The 15,484-nt window shown below is 47.4% G+C and overlaps 1 long non-coding RNA gene across 1 annotated transcript in view; it reads right to left on the reverse strand.

The window, feature by feature from the left end:
* Window positions 1–15,484, reverse strand: part of LOC128472886 (uncharacterized) — a 300,440-nt gene that overhangs the window by 67,000 nt on the left and 217,956 nt on the right. The window lies entirely within an intron of this gene.

Raw genomic sequence — 15,484 nt, forward strand, 5'->3', positions numbered from 1 at the left:
GACCTCATTGCAATCTTGTAGCGTGCCTTCCTCCCAAACAAACACACCAAATAAATCAATTGGAGTGAATTAAACCCAAAACCTCAAAAACTCAATTCAACATCTCTACCATTGCACCACAGAGAACAGGTATAAGGCCCTGTTTTCAATCTTTTAGTTTTTACAGCCCTTTAACTAGCCTGACTCCCAAACAAATGTACTAAATAAACTAAAGAAGGGTGGCTTGCAAGGGCAAAGACAAAATGGCTTATGTTTTGGTCTATGTGCTTACTTAAAAACCAAAAAGCAGAGCAGACACAGTTGAAGCCTAGGGGAATTGAACTCAGGGCGTCAAGGTACCAAGCACAACACCTTAGCCATTAGGCTACAGAGACTGGATGGCAAAGCTTGGAAAATCAGTCCTTTATACAATACAGTCCTCCAGCTGGCCTGACTTCTAAATAAACTAAAGAATGGTAGCTTGTAGGGGCAGAGACAATACGGCTTAAATTTTGGTCTACGTGGTGACGTAAAAAATAAGCCTCAGGGAATCACCTAAAGCTAAACTAAAATCACGTAACACCTAAACCAATATGCTACTGAGACGGGTGCCTCTCAGTATCTCTGACTTAGAGTTGTGGTTAAGGTGTTCGACTTCCACCCTGTTGCTCGTGAGTTTGATTCTGGCTACTGCCGGCTCGTTCCCACACCAGTAATGTCGCTCGTGATACCCGTAAATTCAAGCAGCATTTATTAAGGATTCCTTTAACAATTAAATATTAATTCATAATTCATAAATCATAATTCATAATTCATAAATAATAATACAAAGCAATCAGGAGGCTAGGGCTGAGGGGCAGCCCCTGATTGGCTGAGCCTTGTCAGCTGACTCCAGCGACCAATCAGCAGCCGGCCCAGGAATCCTTCGCTCTGATTGGTCAGACCTGGTCAGGTGACACCACCCACCAATCAGGAGGCTAGGGCTGAGGGGCAGCCCCTGATTGGCTGAGCCTAGTCAGCTGACCCCAGCGACCAATCAGCAGCCGGCCTAGGAATCCCTCGCTCTGATTGGTCAGCGCTGGTCAGGTGACACCACCCACCAATCAGGAGGCTAGGGCTGAGGGGCAGCCCCTGATTGGCTGAGCCTAGTCAGCTGACTCCAGCGACCAATCAGCAGCCGGCCTAGGAATCCCTCGCTCTGATTGGTCAGCCCTGGTCAGGTGACACCACCCACCAATCAGGAGGCTAGGGCTGAGCGACCAATCAGCAGCCGGCCTAGGAATCCCTCGCTCTGATTGGTCAGCCCTGGTCAGGTGACACCGCCCACCAATCAGGAGGCTAGGGCTGAGGGGCAGCCCCTGATTGGCTGAGCCTAGTCAGCTGACCCCAGCGACCAATCAGCAGCCGGCCTAGGAATCCCTCGCTCTGATTGGTCAGCCCTGGTCAGGTGACACCACCCACCAATCAGGAGGCTAGGGCTGAGGGGCAGCCCCTGATTGGCTGAGCCTAGTCAGCTGACCCCAGCGACCAATCAGCAGCCGGCCCAGGTTTCCCTCGCTCTGATTGGTCAGCCCTGGTCAGGTGACACCACCCACCAATCAGGAGGCTAGGGCTGAGGGGCAGCCCCTGATTGGCTGAGCCTAGTCAGCTGACTCCAGCGACCAATCAGCAGCCGGCCCAGGTTCACCTCGCTCTGATTGGTCAGCCCTAGTCAGGTGACACCACCTACCAATCAGGAGGCTAGGGCTGAGGGGCAGCCCCTGATTGGCTGAGCCTAGTCAGCTGACCCCAGCGACCAATCAGCAGCCAGCCCAGGTTTCCCTCGCTCTGATTGGTCAGCCCTGGTCAGGTGACAACACCCACCAATCAGGACGCTAGGGCTGAGGGGCAGCCCCTGATTGGCTGAGCCTAGTCAGCTGACTCCAGCAACCAATCAGCAGCCGGCCCAGGTCCACCTCGCTCTGATTGGTCAGCCCTGGTCAGGTGACACCACCTACCAATCAGGATGCTAGGGCTGAGGGGCAGCTGCTGCTTGACTAAGATAAGCCTGTCTTGGCTCAGCAGGCAGAAGAAATTCTCCAGCAGTCACTTCCTTAATTGGAGAGTATTCCCTGGAAGGAGGGTTGACGGGAGAGCTCATATTGCCCAGACTTACAGGTTCCTCTTGCTAGAATGGCTGTGCTGTTCCTGTATAGTGCATAATTTAATGGTCAGGGATTTTTCAGCGACATCTCATTGACTTAGCTATGCATTATACAGGGCCAGCCAAGCTCTTTACGCTGCAGAAACGGATTAATAATTTGGCAATTAGAATGTATAGCAAAGTCAAGGAGTTTAAATCAGGTCTCTGCCGTAGACTTGCTTCTGATATTGAGGTGGTCTGTTATAGCAACAATCCACAAATAGCCAGGACTATCTTGGCCAGAGCTGAAAATTCACTCAAATTAAACCCCTATGTTTGCTTTTGTACAACTGTCCACAAATCCTCACACTGGAGGGGGGAAAGCAGAAAGCTACATACCAAAGGAATATTAAAAAAAAAAATAATAATAATAATACACACACACTTAAATAATTCATTTTATTTCCATAAAAGATAAAAAATGTGAAGTGCCTTAATGTGCCACGTCAAGTCACTTCCTAGGTGGGAGTTGCATCTCTATTGGCTCGGCAAAACTTCATGTGTGATTGGGTGTAGCATTTTCCATACTTCCGTTAACTCCAAACTGGGATAGCAAACTCCACCGAGCCGTTAATGTGACAAAATAGACAAATTGATGCAGGACACACTGCTTGTTTTATCCCACAGGTCTGTGCTGTTAGCTGAGCCCTCTGACGTAGGGGTGTTTTGTGGCCATCAGCTTGGAACAGAAAAACACCACTTGGGTAAAAAAGAGGAACACAATGAGAGAGGATAGGCTAGAAGAGTAAGAGATACCAGCCTTCGGAAAAGGGATAAAGACAATGGCGAAAAGAAAAGTAAAGAAGGAAAAAAAAAAGGAAGAAATGCTGATATATGTATCTCTACATGTAAAGAAGCAACACAATTCTCTGAGGAAACTATGAGTACTAGATGAGTTACAGTGAAAGGAAATGTTCAACTTACCATTGTAGATAAGAATAACGCAGGCTCAGGATCAGGAAAGACTAGGGAATCTCGATATGTATAAGCTTGGAGAAAATACTGGAAATCCTTAAAGGCATTTAACAAATCACAGGAGGGATGTTTGTTTCAAAAGAGGAGATATGGTTAAACAAGGTCATAATCTGAAACTAGTGAGTTAGAGGCTTAGATGGAATGTAAAGGAGTTTTACTCCTAGAGTGGTAGAGAAATGGAACAGTCTCCCAGCAGAAGCGGTAGAGACTAAAAGCGAGGGAACGTTAGCTTCAAAGACACAACACAACAGAAAAGGGATTGAACAGGACATGTTAAAGCTATGGAAAGAAGAAGAACTACTCATGATAAGTGAAGGAAAATACATTAGTATTATTGGAGATGATAGGGTCTGTGACGCCTTGTGCCTTCAGTAACAGCAAAGGTGGAAGCAGGAAAAAAACAACTAAAACACAAAAGAATAGGGCCAATGGCAATGCAAAAACAGAGACAGGGGAAATACTGTACAAAGATAAGCCCTGGCCTGGACACATCCCACTGCAACCACAGCACCTGGATTTCTCAAAGAAAAAGAACATCAAAAGAACCAAGGGCTGCAAGTGAAGCTTAACCCCCTCCGGGTCTCAATCCCAATGCCTGGTTGGCTGGTGGAGTCACTTGACCAGGTTCAACCAATCGGACACATCCCACTGCAACCACAGCACCTGGATTTCTCAAAGAAAATGGATGAGGACAATACACAAGGGTGTGGGGGGCAATGGGGCATTCATTTACATGTAGGGGTGGCTGAGGGTCATCACATAAATCAATACACAATGTGGGGATGTATGGTGGGATAACAAGGGGACATCCTCTACGGCTGGAGGAAAGAAGGTTTCTACACCAGCACAGACGGGGGTTCTTTACAGTAAGAGCGGTGAGACTATGGAACTCTCTGCCAGAGGAAGTGGTAATGGTAAACTCAATAAAAGAGTTTAAAAGGAGCCTGGACGTGTTTCTTGAAAGCAATAATATCACAAGTTATGGATAGTAGATTAATAGGGACAGAACGTTGATCCAGGGATTTATTCTGATTGCCATATTTGGAGTCGGAAAGGAATTTTCCCCCTGGTATGGGGCAATTGGCATCTGCTTCATAAGGGTTTTTTGCCTTCCTCTGGATCAACACGGTAGGGACACAATATGTATATAGGTTGAACTTGATGGACTTTGGTCTTTTTTCAACCTTATGAACTATGTTACTATGTTACTATGTTACTATACAATGCAGGGGTAATTTTTAAGTTGATGATTTTGTACGGCCTGTGAATGATGATATAAATATTCAAATGTGGGGAAAATGGCTAATGCTGACAGAGTGACCCAAATCCCTTTGAGTAAATCATTCAATTTAAATGCATGAACTGGGTGGCTTGTGTTTTGGTCTACCTGGTTGCTAACAATAGCTTTTTTCTCCCTCACCAAACAAAAAAAATGTAGAAGAGAGATCAGAGAAAGTTCAGATGGAGCACAAGGGAATTGAACCCTGGACCTTAAGCACTGGGGTTCAGCTCCTTAACCATTACTCTACATAGTCATATGGGAGTGGCACCTAGCTTGTCTCCCTCACAAACACAATTAATAAACGAAAGAAGGGTAGCATATACACTACAGACACTAGCAAACCTGTCCCCTGCAAACAATCCATTGGTTTTTGACCTCATTGCAATCTTGTAGCGTGCCTTCCTCCCAAAAAAAAACACCAAATAAATCAATTGGAGTGAATTAAACCCAAAACCTCAAAAACTCAATTCAACATCTCTACCATTGCACCACAGAGAACAGGTATAAGGCCCTGTTTTCAATCTTTTAGTTTTTACAGCCCTTTAACTAGCCTGACTCCCAAACAAATGTACTAAATAAACTAAAGAAGGGTGGCTTGCAAGGGCAAAGACAAAATGGCTTATGTTTTGGTCTATGTGCTTACTTAAAAACCAAAAAGCAGAGCAGACACAGTTGAAGTCAGGTGACACCACCTACCAATCAGGAGGCTAGGGCTGAGGGGCAGCCCCTGATTGGCTGAGCCTAGTCAGCTGACCCCAGCGACCAATCAGCAGCCAGCCCAGGTTTCCCTCGCTCTGATTGGTCAGCCCTGGTCAGGTGACAACACCCACCAATCAGGACGCTAGGGCTGAGGGGCAGCCCCTGATTGGCTGAGCCTAGTCAGCTGACTCCAGCAACCAATCAGCAGCCGGCCCAGGTCCACCTCGCTCTGATTGGTCAGCCCTGGTCAGGTGACACCACCTACCAATCAGGATGCTAGGGCTGAGGGGCAGCTGCTGCTTGACTAAGATAAGCCTGTCTTGGCTCAGCAGGCAGAAGAAATTCTCCAGCAGTCACTTCCTTAATTGGAGAGTATTCCCTGGAAGGAGGGTTGACGGGAGAGCTCATATTGCCCAGACTTACAGGTTCCTCTTGCTAGAATGGCTGTGCTGTTCCTGTATAGTGCATAATTTAATGGTCAGGGATTTTTCAGCGACATCTCATTGACTTAGCTATGCATTATACAGGGCCAGCCAAGCTCTTTACGCTGCAGAAACGGATTAATAATTTGGCAATTAGAATGTATAGCAAAGTCAAGGAGTTTAAATCAGGTCTCTGCCGTAGACTTGCTTCTGATATTGAGGTGGTCTGTTATAGCAACAATCCACAAATAGCCAGGACTATCTTGGCCAGAGCTGAAAATTCACTCAAATTAAACCCCTATGTTTGCTTTTGTACAACTGTCCACAAATCCTCACACTGGAGGGGGGAAAGCAGAAAGCTACATACCAAAGGAATATTAAAAAAAATAATAATAATAATAATACACACACACTTAAATAATTCATTTTATTTCCATAAAAGATAAAAAATGTGAAGTGCCTTAATGTGCCACGTCAAGTCACTTCCTAGGTGGGAGTTGCATCTCTATTGGCTCGGCAAAACTTCATGTGTGATTGGGTGTAGCATTTTCCATACTTCCGTTAACTCCAAACTGGGATAGCAAACTCCACCGAGCCGTTAATGTGACAAAATAGACAAATTGATGCAGGACACACTGCTTGTTTTATCCCACAGGTCTGTGCTGTTAGCTGAGCCCTCTGACGTAGGGGTGTTTTGTGGCCATCAGCTTGGAACAGAAAAACACCACTTGGGTAAAAAAGAGGAACACAATGAGAGAGGATAGGCTAGAAGAGTAAGAGATACCAGCCTTCGGAAAAGGGATAAAGACAATGGCGAAAAGAAAAGTAAAGAAGGAAAAAAAAAAAGGAAGAAATGCTGATATACCGTATTGGCTCGAATATAGGCCGCACTTTTTTCCCCCACTTTAAGTTTTTAAAGTGGGGGTGCGGCCTATATTCGGGCTCTAGCGCCCGACGCCCGGGACATGCAGTCCCGGGCGCCGGGCAGGCAGCGGGGTTAAGATACAGATCCCCCGCAGCGGTGCAGGGGACCTGCATCCTTCTCTGCTCAGACAGCCTCCCCTGCCAGCACTTCCCACGGGGGGGGGGTGCCGGCACGGGAGGTTATCTAAGCGTTTTACCTCTGCCCACCCCCGACTTACCGGAGCAGACTCCCGGGTGTCTTGCGGGGCCGGCGGGAGACATTTACGCAATACGCAAATGCAACTTCCGGTAACGGTACCGGAAGTTGCATACGCGTATTGCGTAGATGTCCCTCGCCGGCCCTGAAGACACCCGGGAGTCTGCTCCGGTAAGTCGAGGAGGGGGGGCAGAGGAGGACAGCGGCAGCGTATCGCGGGGAGGGAGGACAGCGGCAGCGTATCGCGGGGAGGGAGGATAGCGGCAGCGGATCTCGGGGAGGGAGGGCAGCGGATCTCGGGGAGGGAGGGCAGCGGATCTCGGGGAGGGAGGGCAGCGGATCTCGGGGAGGGAGCGCAGCGGATCGCGGGGAGGGAGGACAGCGGCAGCGTATCGCGGGGAGGGAGGACAGTGGCAGCGTATCGCGGGGAGGGAGGACAGTGGCAGTATATCTCGGGGAGGGAGGACAGCGGCAGCGTATCTCGGGGGGGAGGACAGTGGTAGCGTATCTCGGGGAGGGAGGACAGTGGCAGCATATCTCGGGGGGGAGGACAGTGGCAGCATGTTTTTTTTGGTGCTTTTTTAAAGAAAAAAAACTTTTTCTTTAAAAAAGCACCAAACTTTTAGGGTGCGGCCTATATACGGGGGCGGCCTATATCCGAGCCAATACGGTATGTATCTCTACATGTAAAGAAGCAACACAATTCTCTGAGGAAACTATGAGTACTAGATGAGTTACAGTGAAAGGAAATGTTCAACTTACCATTGTAGATAAGAATAACGCAGGCTCAGGATCAGGAAAGACTAGGGAATCTCGATATGTATAAGCTTGGAGAAAATACTGGAAATCCTTAAAGGCATTTAACAAATCACAGGAGGGATGTTTGTTTCAAAAGAGGAGATATGGTTAAACAAGGTCATAATCTGAAACTAGTGAGTTAGAGGCTTAGATGGAATGTAAAGGAGTTTTACTCCTAGAGTGGTAGAGAAATGGAACAGTCTCCCAGCAGAAGCGGTAGAGACTAAAAGCGAGGGAACGTTAGCTTCAAAGACACAACACAACAGAAAAGGGATTGAACAGGACATGTTAAAGCTATGGAAAGAAGAAGAACTACTCATGATAAGTGAAGGAAAATACATTAGTATTATTGGAGATGATAGGGTCTGTGACGCCTTGTGCCTTCAGTAACAGCAAAGGTGGAAGCAGGAAAAAAACAACTAAAACACAAAAGAATAGGGCCAATGGCAATGCAAAAACAGAGACAGGGGAAATACTGTACAAAGATAAGCCCTGGCCTGGACACATCCCACTGCAACCACAGCACCTGGATTTCTCAAAGAAAATGAACATCAAAAGAACCAAGGGCTGCAAGAGAAGCTTAACCCCCGCCGGGTCTCAATCCCAATGCCTGGTTGGCTGGTGGAGTCACTTGACCAGGTTCAACCAATCGGACACATCCCACTGCAACCACAGCACCTGGATTTCTCAAAGAAAATGGATGAGGACAATACACAAGGGTGTGGGGGGCAATGGGGCATTCATTTACATGTAGGGGTGGCTGAGGGTCATCACATAAATCAATACACAATGTGGGGATGTATGGTGGGATAACAAGGGGACATCCTCTACGGCTGGAGGAAAGAAGGTTTCTACACCAGCACAGACGGGGGTTCTTTACAGTAAGAGCGGTGAGACTATGGAACTCTCTGCCAGAGGAAGTGGTAATGGTAAACTCAATAAAAGAGTTTAAAAGGAGCCTGGACGTGTTTCTTGAAAGCAATAATATCACAAGTTATGGATAGTAGATTAATAGGGACAGAACGTTGATCCAGGGATTTATTCTGATTGCCATATTTGGAGTCGGAAAGGAATTTTCCCCCTGGTATGGGGCAATTGGCATCTGCTTCATAAGGGTTTTTTGCCTTCCTCTGGATCAACACGGTAGGGACACAATATGTATATAGGTTGAACTTGATGGACTTTGGTCTTTTTTCAACCTTATGAACTATGTTACTATGTTACTATGTTACTATACAATGCAGGGGTAATTTTTAAGTTGATGATTTTGTACGGCCTGTGAATGATGATATAAATATTCAAATGTGGGGAAAATGGCTAATGCTGACAGAGTGACCCAAATCCCTTTGAGTAAATCATTCAATTTAAATGCATGAACTGGGTGGCTTGTGTTTTGGTCTACCTGGTTGCTAACAATAGCTTTTTTCTCCCTCACCAAACAAAAAAAATGTAGAAGAGAGATCAGAGAAAGTTCAGATGGAGCACAAGGGAATTGAACCCTGGACCTTAAGCACTGGGGTTCAGCTCCTTAACCATTACTCTACATAGTCATATGGGAGTGGCACCTAGCTTGTCTCCCTCACAAACACAATTAATAAACGAAAGAAGGGTAGCATATACACTACAGACACTAGCAAACCTGTCCCCTGCAAACAATCCATTGGTTTTTGACCTCATTGCAATCTTGTAGCGTGCCTTCCTCCCAAAAAAAAACACCAAATAAATCAATTGGAGTGAATTAAACCCAAAACCTCAAAAACTCAATTCAACATCTCTACCATTGCACCACAGAGAACAGGTATAAGGCCCTGTTTTCAATCTTTTAGTTTTTACAGCCCTTTAACTAGCCTGACTCCCAAACAAATGTACTAAATAAACTAAAGAAGGGTGGCTTGCAAGGGCAAAGACAAAATGGCTTATGTTTTGGTCTATGTGCTTACTTAAAAACCAAAAAGCAGAGCAGACACAGTTGAAGTCAGGTGACACCACCTACCAATCAGGAGGCTAGGGCTGAGGGGCAGCCCCTGATTGGCTGAGCCTAGTCAGCTGACCCCAGCGACCAATCAGCAGCCAGCCCAGGTTTCCCTCGCTCTGATTGGTCAGCCCTGGTCAGGTGACACCACCTACCAATCAGGATGCTAGGGCTGAGGGGCAGCTGCTGCTTGACTAAGATAAGCCTGTCTTGGCTCAGCAGGCAGAAGAAATTCTCCAGCAGTCACTTCCTTAATTGGAGAGTATTCCCTGGAAGGAGGGTTGACGGGAGAGCTCATATTGCCCAGACTTACAGGTTCCTCTTGCTAGAATGGCTGTGCTGTTCCTGTATAGTGCATAATTTAATGGTCAGGGATTTTTCAGCGACATCTCATTGACTTAGCTATGCATTATACAGGGCCAGCCAAGCTCTTTACGCTGCAGAAACGGATTAATAATTTGGCAATTAGAATGTATAGCAAAGTCAAGGAGTTTAAATCAGGTCTCTGCCGTAGACTTGCTTCTGATATTGAGGTGGTCTGTTATAGCAACAATCCACAAATAGCCAGGACTATCTTGGCCAGAGCTGAAAATTCACTCAAATTAAACCCCTATGTTTGCTTTTGTACAACTGTCCACAAATCCTCACACTGGAGGGGGGAAAGCAGAAAGCTACATACCAAAGGAATATTAAAAAAAATAATAATAATAATAATACACACACACTTAAATAATTCATTTTATTTCCATAAAAGATAAAAAATGTGAAGTGCCTTAATGTGCCACGTCAAGTCACTTCCTAGGTGGGAGTTGCATCTCTATTGGCTCGGCAAAACTTCATGTGTGATTGGGTGTAGCATTTTCCATACTTCCGTTAACTCCAAACTGGGATAGCAAACTCCACCGAGCCGTTAATGTGACAAAATAGACAAATTGATGCAGGACACACTGCTTGTTTTATCCCACAGGTCTGTGCTGTTAGCTGAGCCCTCTGACGTAGGGGTGTTTTGTGGCCATCAGCTTGGAACAGAAAAACACCACTTGGGTAAAAAAGAGGAACACACTGAGAGAGGATAGGCTAGAAGAGTAAGAGATACCAGCCTTCGGAAAAGGGATAAAGACAATGGCGAAAAGAAAAGTAAAGAAGGAAAAAAAAAAAGGAAGAAATGCTGATATATGTATCTCTACATGTAAAGAAGCAACACAATTCTCTGAGGAAACTATGAGTACTAGATGAGTTACAGTGAAAGGAAATGTTCAACTTACCATTGTAGATAAGAATAACGCAGGCTCAGGATCAGGAAAGACTAGGGAATCTCGATATGTATAAGCTTGGAGAAAATACTGGAAATCCTTAAAGGCATTTAACAAATCACAGGAGGGATGTTTGTTTCAAAAGAGGAGATATGGTTACCAAGCACAACACCTTAGCCATTAGGCTACAGAGACTGGATGGCAAAGCTTGGAAAATCAGTCCTTTATACAATACAGTCCTCCAGCTGGCCTGACTTCTAAATAAACTAAAGAATGGTAGCTTGTAGGGGCAGAGACAATACGGCTTAAATTTTGGTCTACGTGGTGACGTAAAAAATAAGCCTCAGGGAATCACCTAAAGCTAAACTAAAATCACGTAACACCTAAACCAATATGCTACTGAGACGGGTGCCTCTCAGTATCTCTGACTTAGAGTTGTGGTTAAGGTGTTCGACTACCAACCTGTTGCTCGTGAGTTTGATTCTGGCTACTGCCGGCTCGTTCCCACACCAGTGATGTCGCTCGTGATACCCGTAAATTCAAGCAGCATTTATTAAGGATTCCTTTAACAATTAAATATTAATTCATAATTCATAAATCATAATTCATAATTCATAAATAATAATACAAAGCAATCAGGAGGCTAGGGCTGATTGGCTGAGCCTTGTCAGCTGACTCCAGCGACCAATCAGCAGCCGGCCCAGGAATCCTTCGCTCTGATTGGTCAGACCTGGTCAGGTGACACCACCCACCAATCAGGAGGCTAGGGCTGAGGGGCAGCCCCTGATTGGCTGAGCCTTGTCAGCTGACTCCAGCGACCAATCAGCAGCCGGCCCAGGAATCCTTCGCTCTGATTGGTCAGACCTGGTCAGGTGACACCACCCACCAATCAGGAGGCTAGGGCTGAGGGGCAGCCCCTGATTGGCTGAGCCTAGTCAGCTGACTCCAGCGACCAATCAGCAGCCGGCCTAGGAATCCCTCGCTCTGATTGGTCAGCCCTGGTCAGGTGACACCACCCACCAATCAGGAGGCTAGGGCTGAGCGACCAATCAGCAGCCGGCCTAGGAATCCCTCGCTCTGATTGGTCAGCCCTGGTCAGGTGACACCACCCACCAATCAGGAGGCTAGGGCTGAGGGGCAGCCCCTGATTGGCTGAGCCTAGTCAGCTGACCCCAGCGACCAATCAGCAGCCGGCCTAGGAATCCCTCGCTCTGATTGGTCAGCCCTGGTCAGGTGACACCACCCACCAATCAGGAGGCTAGGGCTGAGGGGCAGCCCCTGATTGGCTGAGCCTAGTCAGCTGACCCCAGCGACCAATCAGCAGCCGGCCCAGGTTTCCCTCGCTCTGATTGGTCAGCCCTGGTCAGGTGACACCACCCACCAATCAGGAGGCTAGGGCTGAGGGGCAGCCCCTGATTGGCTGAGCCTAGTCAGCTGACTCCAGCGACCAATCAGCAGCCGGCCCAGGTTCACCTCGCTCTGATTGGTCAGCCCTAGTCAGGTGACACCACCTACCAATCAGGAGGCTAGGGCTGAGGGGCAGCCCCTGATTGGCTGAGCCTAGTCAGCTGACCCCAGCGACCAATCAGCAGCCAGCCCAGGTTTCCCTCGCTCTGATTGGTCAGCCCTGGTCAGGTGACAACACCCACCAATCAGGACGCTAGGGCTGAGGGGCAGCCCCTGATTGGCTGAGCCTAGTCAGCTGACTCCAGCAACCAATCAGCAGCCGGCCCAGGTCCACCTCGCTCTGATTGGTCAGCCCTGGTCAGGTGACACCACCTACCAATCAGGATGCTAGGGCTGAGGGGCAGCTGCTGCTTGACTAAGATAAGCCTGTCTTGGCTCAGCAGGCAGAAGAAATTCTCCAGCAGTCACTTCCTTAATTGGAGAGTATTCCCTGGAAGGAGGGTTGACGGGAGAGCTCATATTGCCCAGACTTACAGGTTCCTCTTGCTAGAATGGCTGTGCTGTTCCTGTATAGTGCATAATTTAATGGTCAGGGATTTTTCAGCGACATCTCATTGACTTAGCTATGCATTATACAGGGCCAGCCAAGCTCTTTACGCTGCAGAAACGGATTAATAATTTGGCAATTAGAATGTATAGCAAAGTCAAGGAGTTTAAATCAGGTCTCTGCCGTAGACTTGCTTCTGATATTGAGGTGGTCTGTTATAGCAACAATCCACAAATAGCCAGGACTATCTTGGCCAGAGCTGAAAATTCACTCAAATTAAACCCCTATGTTTGCTTTTGTACAACTGTCCACAAATCCTCACACTGGAGGGGGGAAAGCAGAAAGCTACATACCAAAGGAATATTAAAAAAAATAATAATAATAATACACACACACTTAAATAATTCATTTTATTTCCATAAAAGATAAAAAATGTGAAGTGCCTTAATGTGCCACGTCAAGTCACTTCCTAGGTGGGAGTTGCGTCTCTATTGGCTCGGCAAAACTTCATGTGTGATTGGGTGTAGCATTTTCCATACTTCCGTTAACTCCAAACTGGGATAGCAAACTCCACCGAGCCGTTAATGTGACAAAATAGACAAATTGATGCAGGACACACTGCTTGTTTTATCCCACAGGTCTGTGCTGTTAGCTGAGCCCTCTGACGTAGGGGTGTTTTGTGGCCATCAGCTTGGAACAGAAAAACACCACTTGGGTAAAAAAGAGGAACACAATGAGAGAGGATAGGCTAGAAGAGTAAGAGATACCAGCCTTCGGAAAAGGGATAAAGACAATGGCGAAAAGAAAAGTAAAGAAGGAAAAAAAAAAAGGAAGAAATGCTGATATACCGTATTGGCTCGAATATAGGCCGCACTTTTTTCCCCCACTTTAAGTTTTTAAAGTGGGGGTGCGGCCTATATTCGGGCTCTAGCGCCCGACGCCCGGGACATGCAGTCCCGGGCGCCGGGCAGGCAGCGGGGTTAAGATACAGATCCCCCGCAGCGGTGCAGGGGACCTGCATCCTTCTCTGCTCAGACAGCCTCCCCTGCCAGCACTTCCCACGGGGGGGGGGTGCCGGCACGGGAGGTTATCTAAGCGTTTTACCTCTGCCCACCCCCGACTTACCGGAGCAGACTCCCGGGTGTCTTGCGGGGCCGGCGGGAGACATTTACGCAATACGCAAATGCAACTTCCGGTAACGGTACCGGAAGTTGCATACGCGTATTGCGTAGATGTCCCTCGCCGGCCCTGAAGACACCCGGGAGTCTGCTCCGGTAAGTCGAGGAGGGGGGGCAGAGGAGGACAGCGGCAGCGTATCGCGGGGAGGGAGGACAGCGGCAGCGTATCGCGGGGAGGGAGGATAGCGGCAGCGGATCTCGGGGAGGGAGGGCAGCGGATCTCGGGGAGGGAGGGCAGCGGATCTCGGGGAGGGAGCGCAGCGGATCGCGGGGAGGGAGGACAGCGGCAGCGTATCGCGGGGAGGGAGGACAGTGGCAGCGTATCGCGGGGAGGGAGGACAGTGGCAGTATATCTCGGGGAGGGAGGACAGCGGCAGCGTATCTCGGGGGGGAGGACAGTGGTAGCGTATCTCGGGGAGGGAGGACAGTGGCAGCATATCTCGGGGGGGAGGACAGTGGCAGCATGTTTTTTTTGGTGCTTTTTTAAAGAAAAAAAACTTTTTCTTTAAAAAAGCACCAAACTTTTAGGGTGCGGCCTATATACGGGGGCGGCCTATATCCGAGCCAATACGGTATGTATCTCTACATGTAAAGAAGCAACACAATTCTCTGAGGAAACTATGAGTACTAGATGAGTTACAGTGAAAGGAAATGTTCAACTTACCATTGTAGATAAGAATAACGCAGGCTCAGGATCAGGAAAGACTAGGGAATCTCGATATGTATAAGCTTGGAGAAAATACTGGAAATCCTTAAAGGCATTTAACAAATCACAGGAGGGATGTTTGTTTCAAAAGAGGAGATATGGTTAAACAAGGTCATAATCTGAAACTAGTGAGTTAGAGGCTTAGATGGAATGTAAAGGAGTTTTACTCCTAGAGTGGTAGAGAAATGGAACAGTCTCCCAGCAGAAGCGGTAGAGACTAAAAGCGAGGGAACGTTAGCTTCAAAGACACAACACAACAGAAAAGGGATTGAACAGGACATGTTAAAGCTATGGAAAGAAGAAGAACTACTCATGATAAGTGAAGGAAAATACATTAGTATTATTGGAGATGATAGGGTCTGTGACGCCTTGTGCCTTCAGTAACAGCAAAGGTGGAAGCAGGAAAAAAACAACTAAAACACAAAAGAATAGGGCCAATGGCAATGCAAAAACAGAGACAGGGGAAATACTGTACAAAGATAAGCCCTGGCCTGGACACATCCCACTGCAACCACAGCACCTGGATTTCTCAAAGAAAATGAACATCAAAAGAACCAAGGGCTGCAAGAGAAGCTTAACCCCCGCCGGGTCTCAATCCCAATGCCTGGTTGGCTGGTGGAGTCACTTGACCAGGTTCAACCAATCGGACACATCCCACTGCAACCACAGCACCTGGATTTCTCAAAGAAAATGGATGAGGACAATACACAAGGGTGTGGGGGGCAATGGGGCATTCATTTACATGTAGGGGTGGCTGAGGGTCATCACATAAATCAATACACAATGTGGGGATGTATGGTGGGATAACAAGGGGACATCCTCTACGGCTGGAGGAAAGAAGGTTTCTACACCAGCACAGACGGGGGTTCTTTACAGTAAGAGCGGTGAGACTATGGAACTCTCTGCCAGAGGAAGTGGTAATGGTAAACTCAATAAAAGAGTTTAAAAGGAGCCTGGACGTGTT

Source organism: Spea bombifrons, chromosome 2 (assembly GCF_027358695.1).
Source record: "Spea bombifrons isolate aSpeBom1 chromosome 2, aSpeBom1.2.pri, whole genome shotgun sequence".
Taxonomy (NCBI): Eukaryota; Metazoa; Chordata; class Amphibia; order Anura; family Pelobatidae; genus Spea; species Spea bombifrons.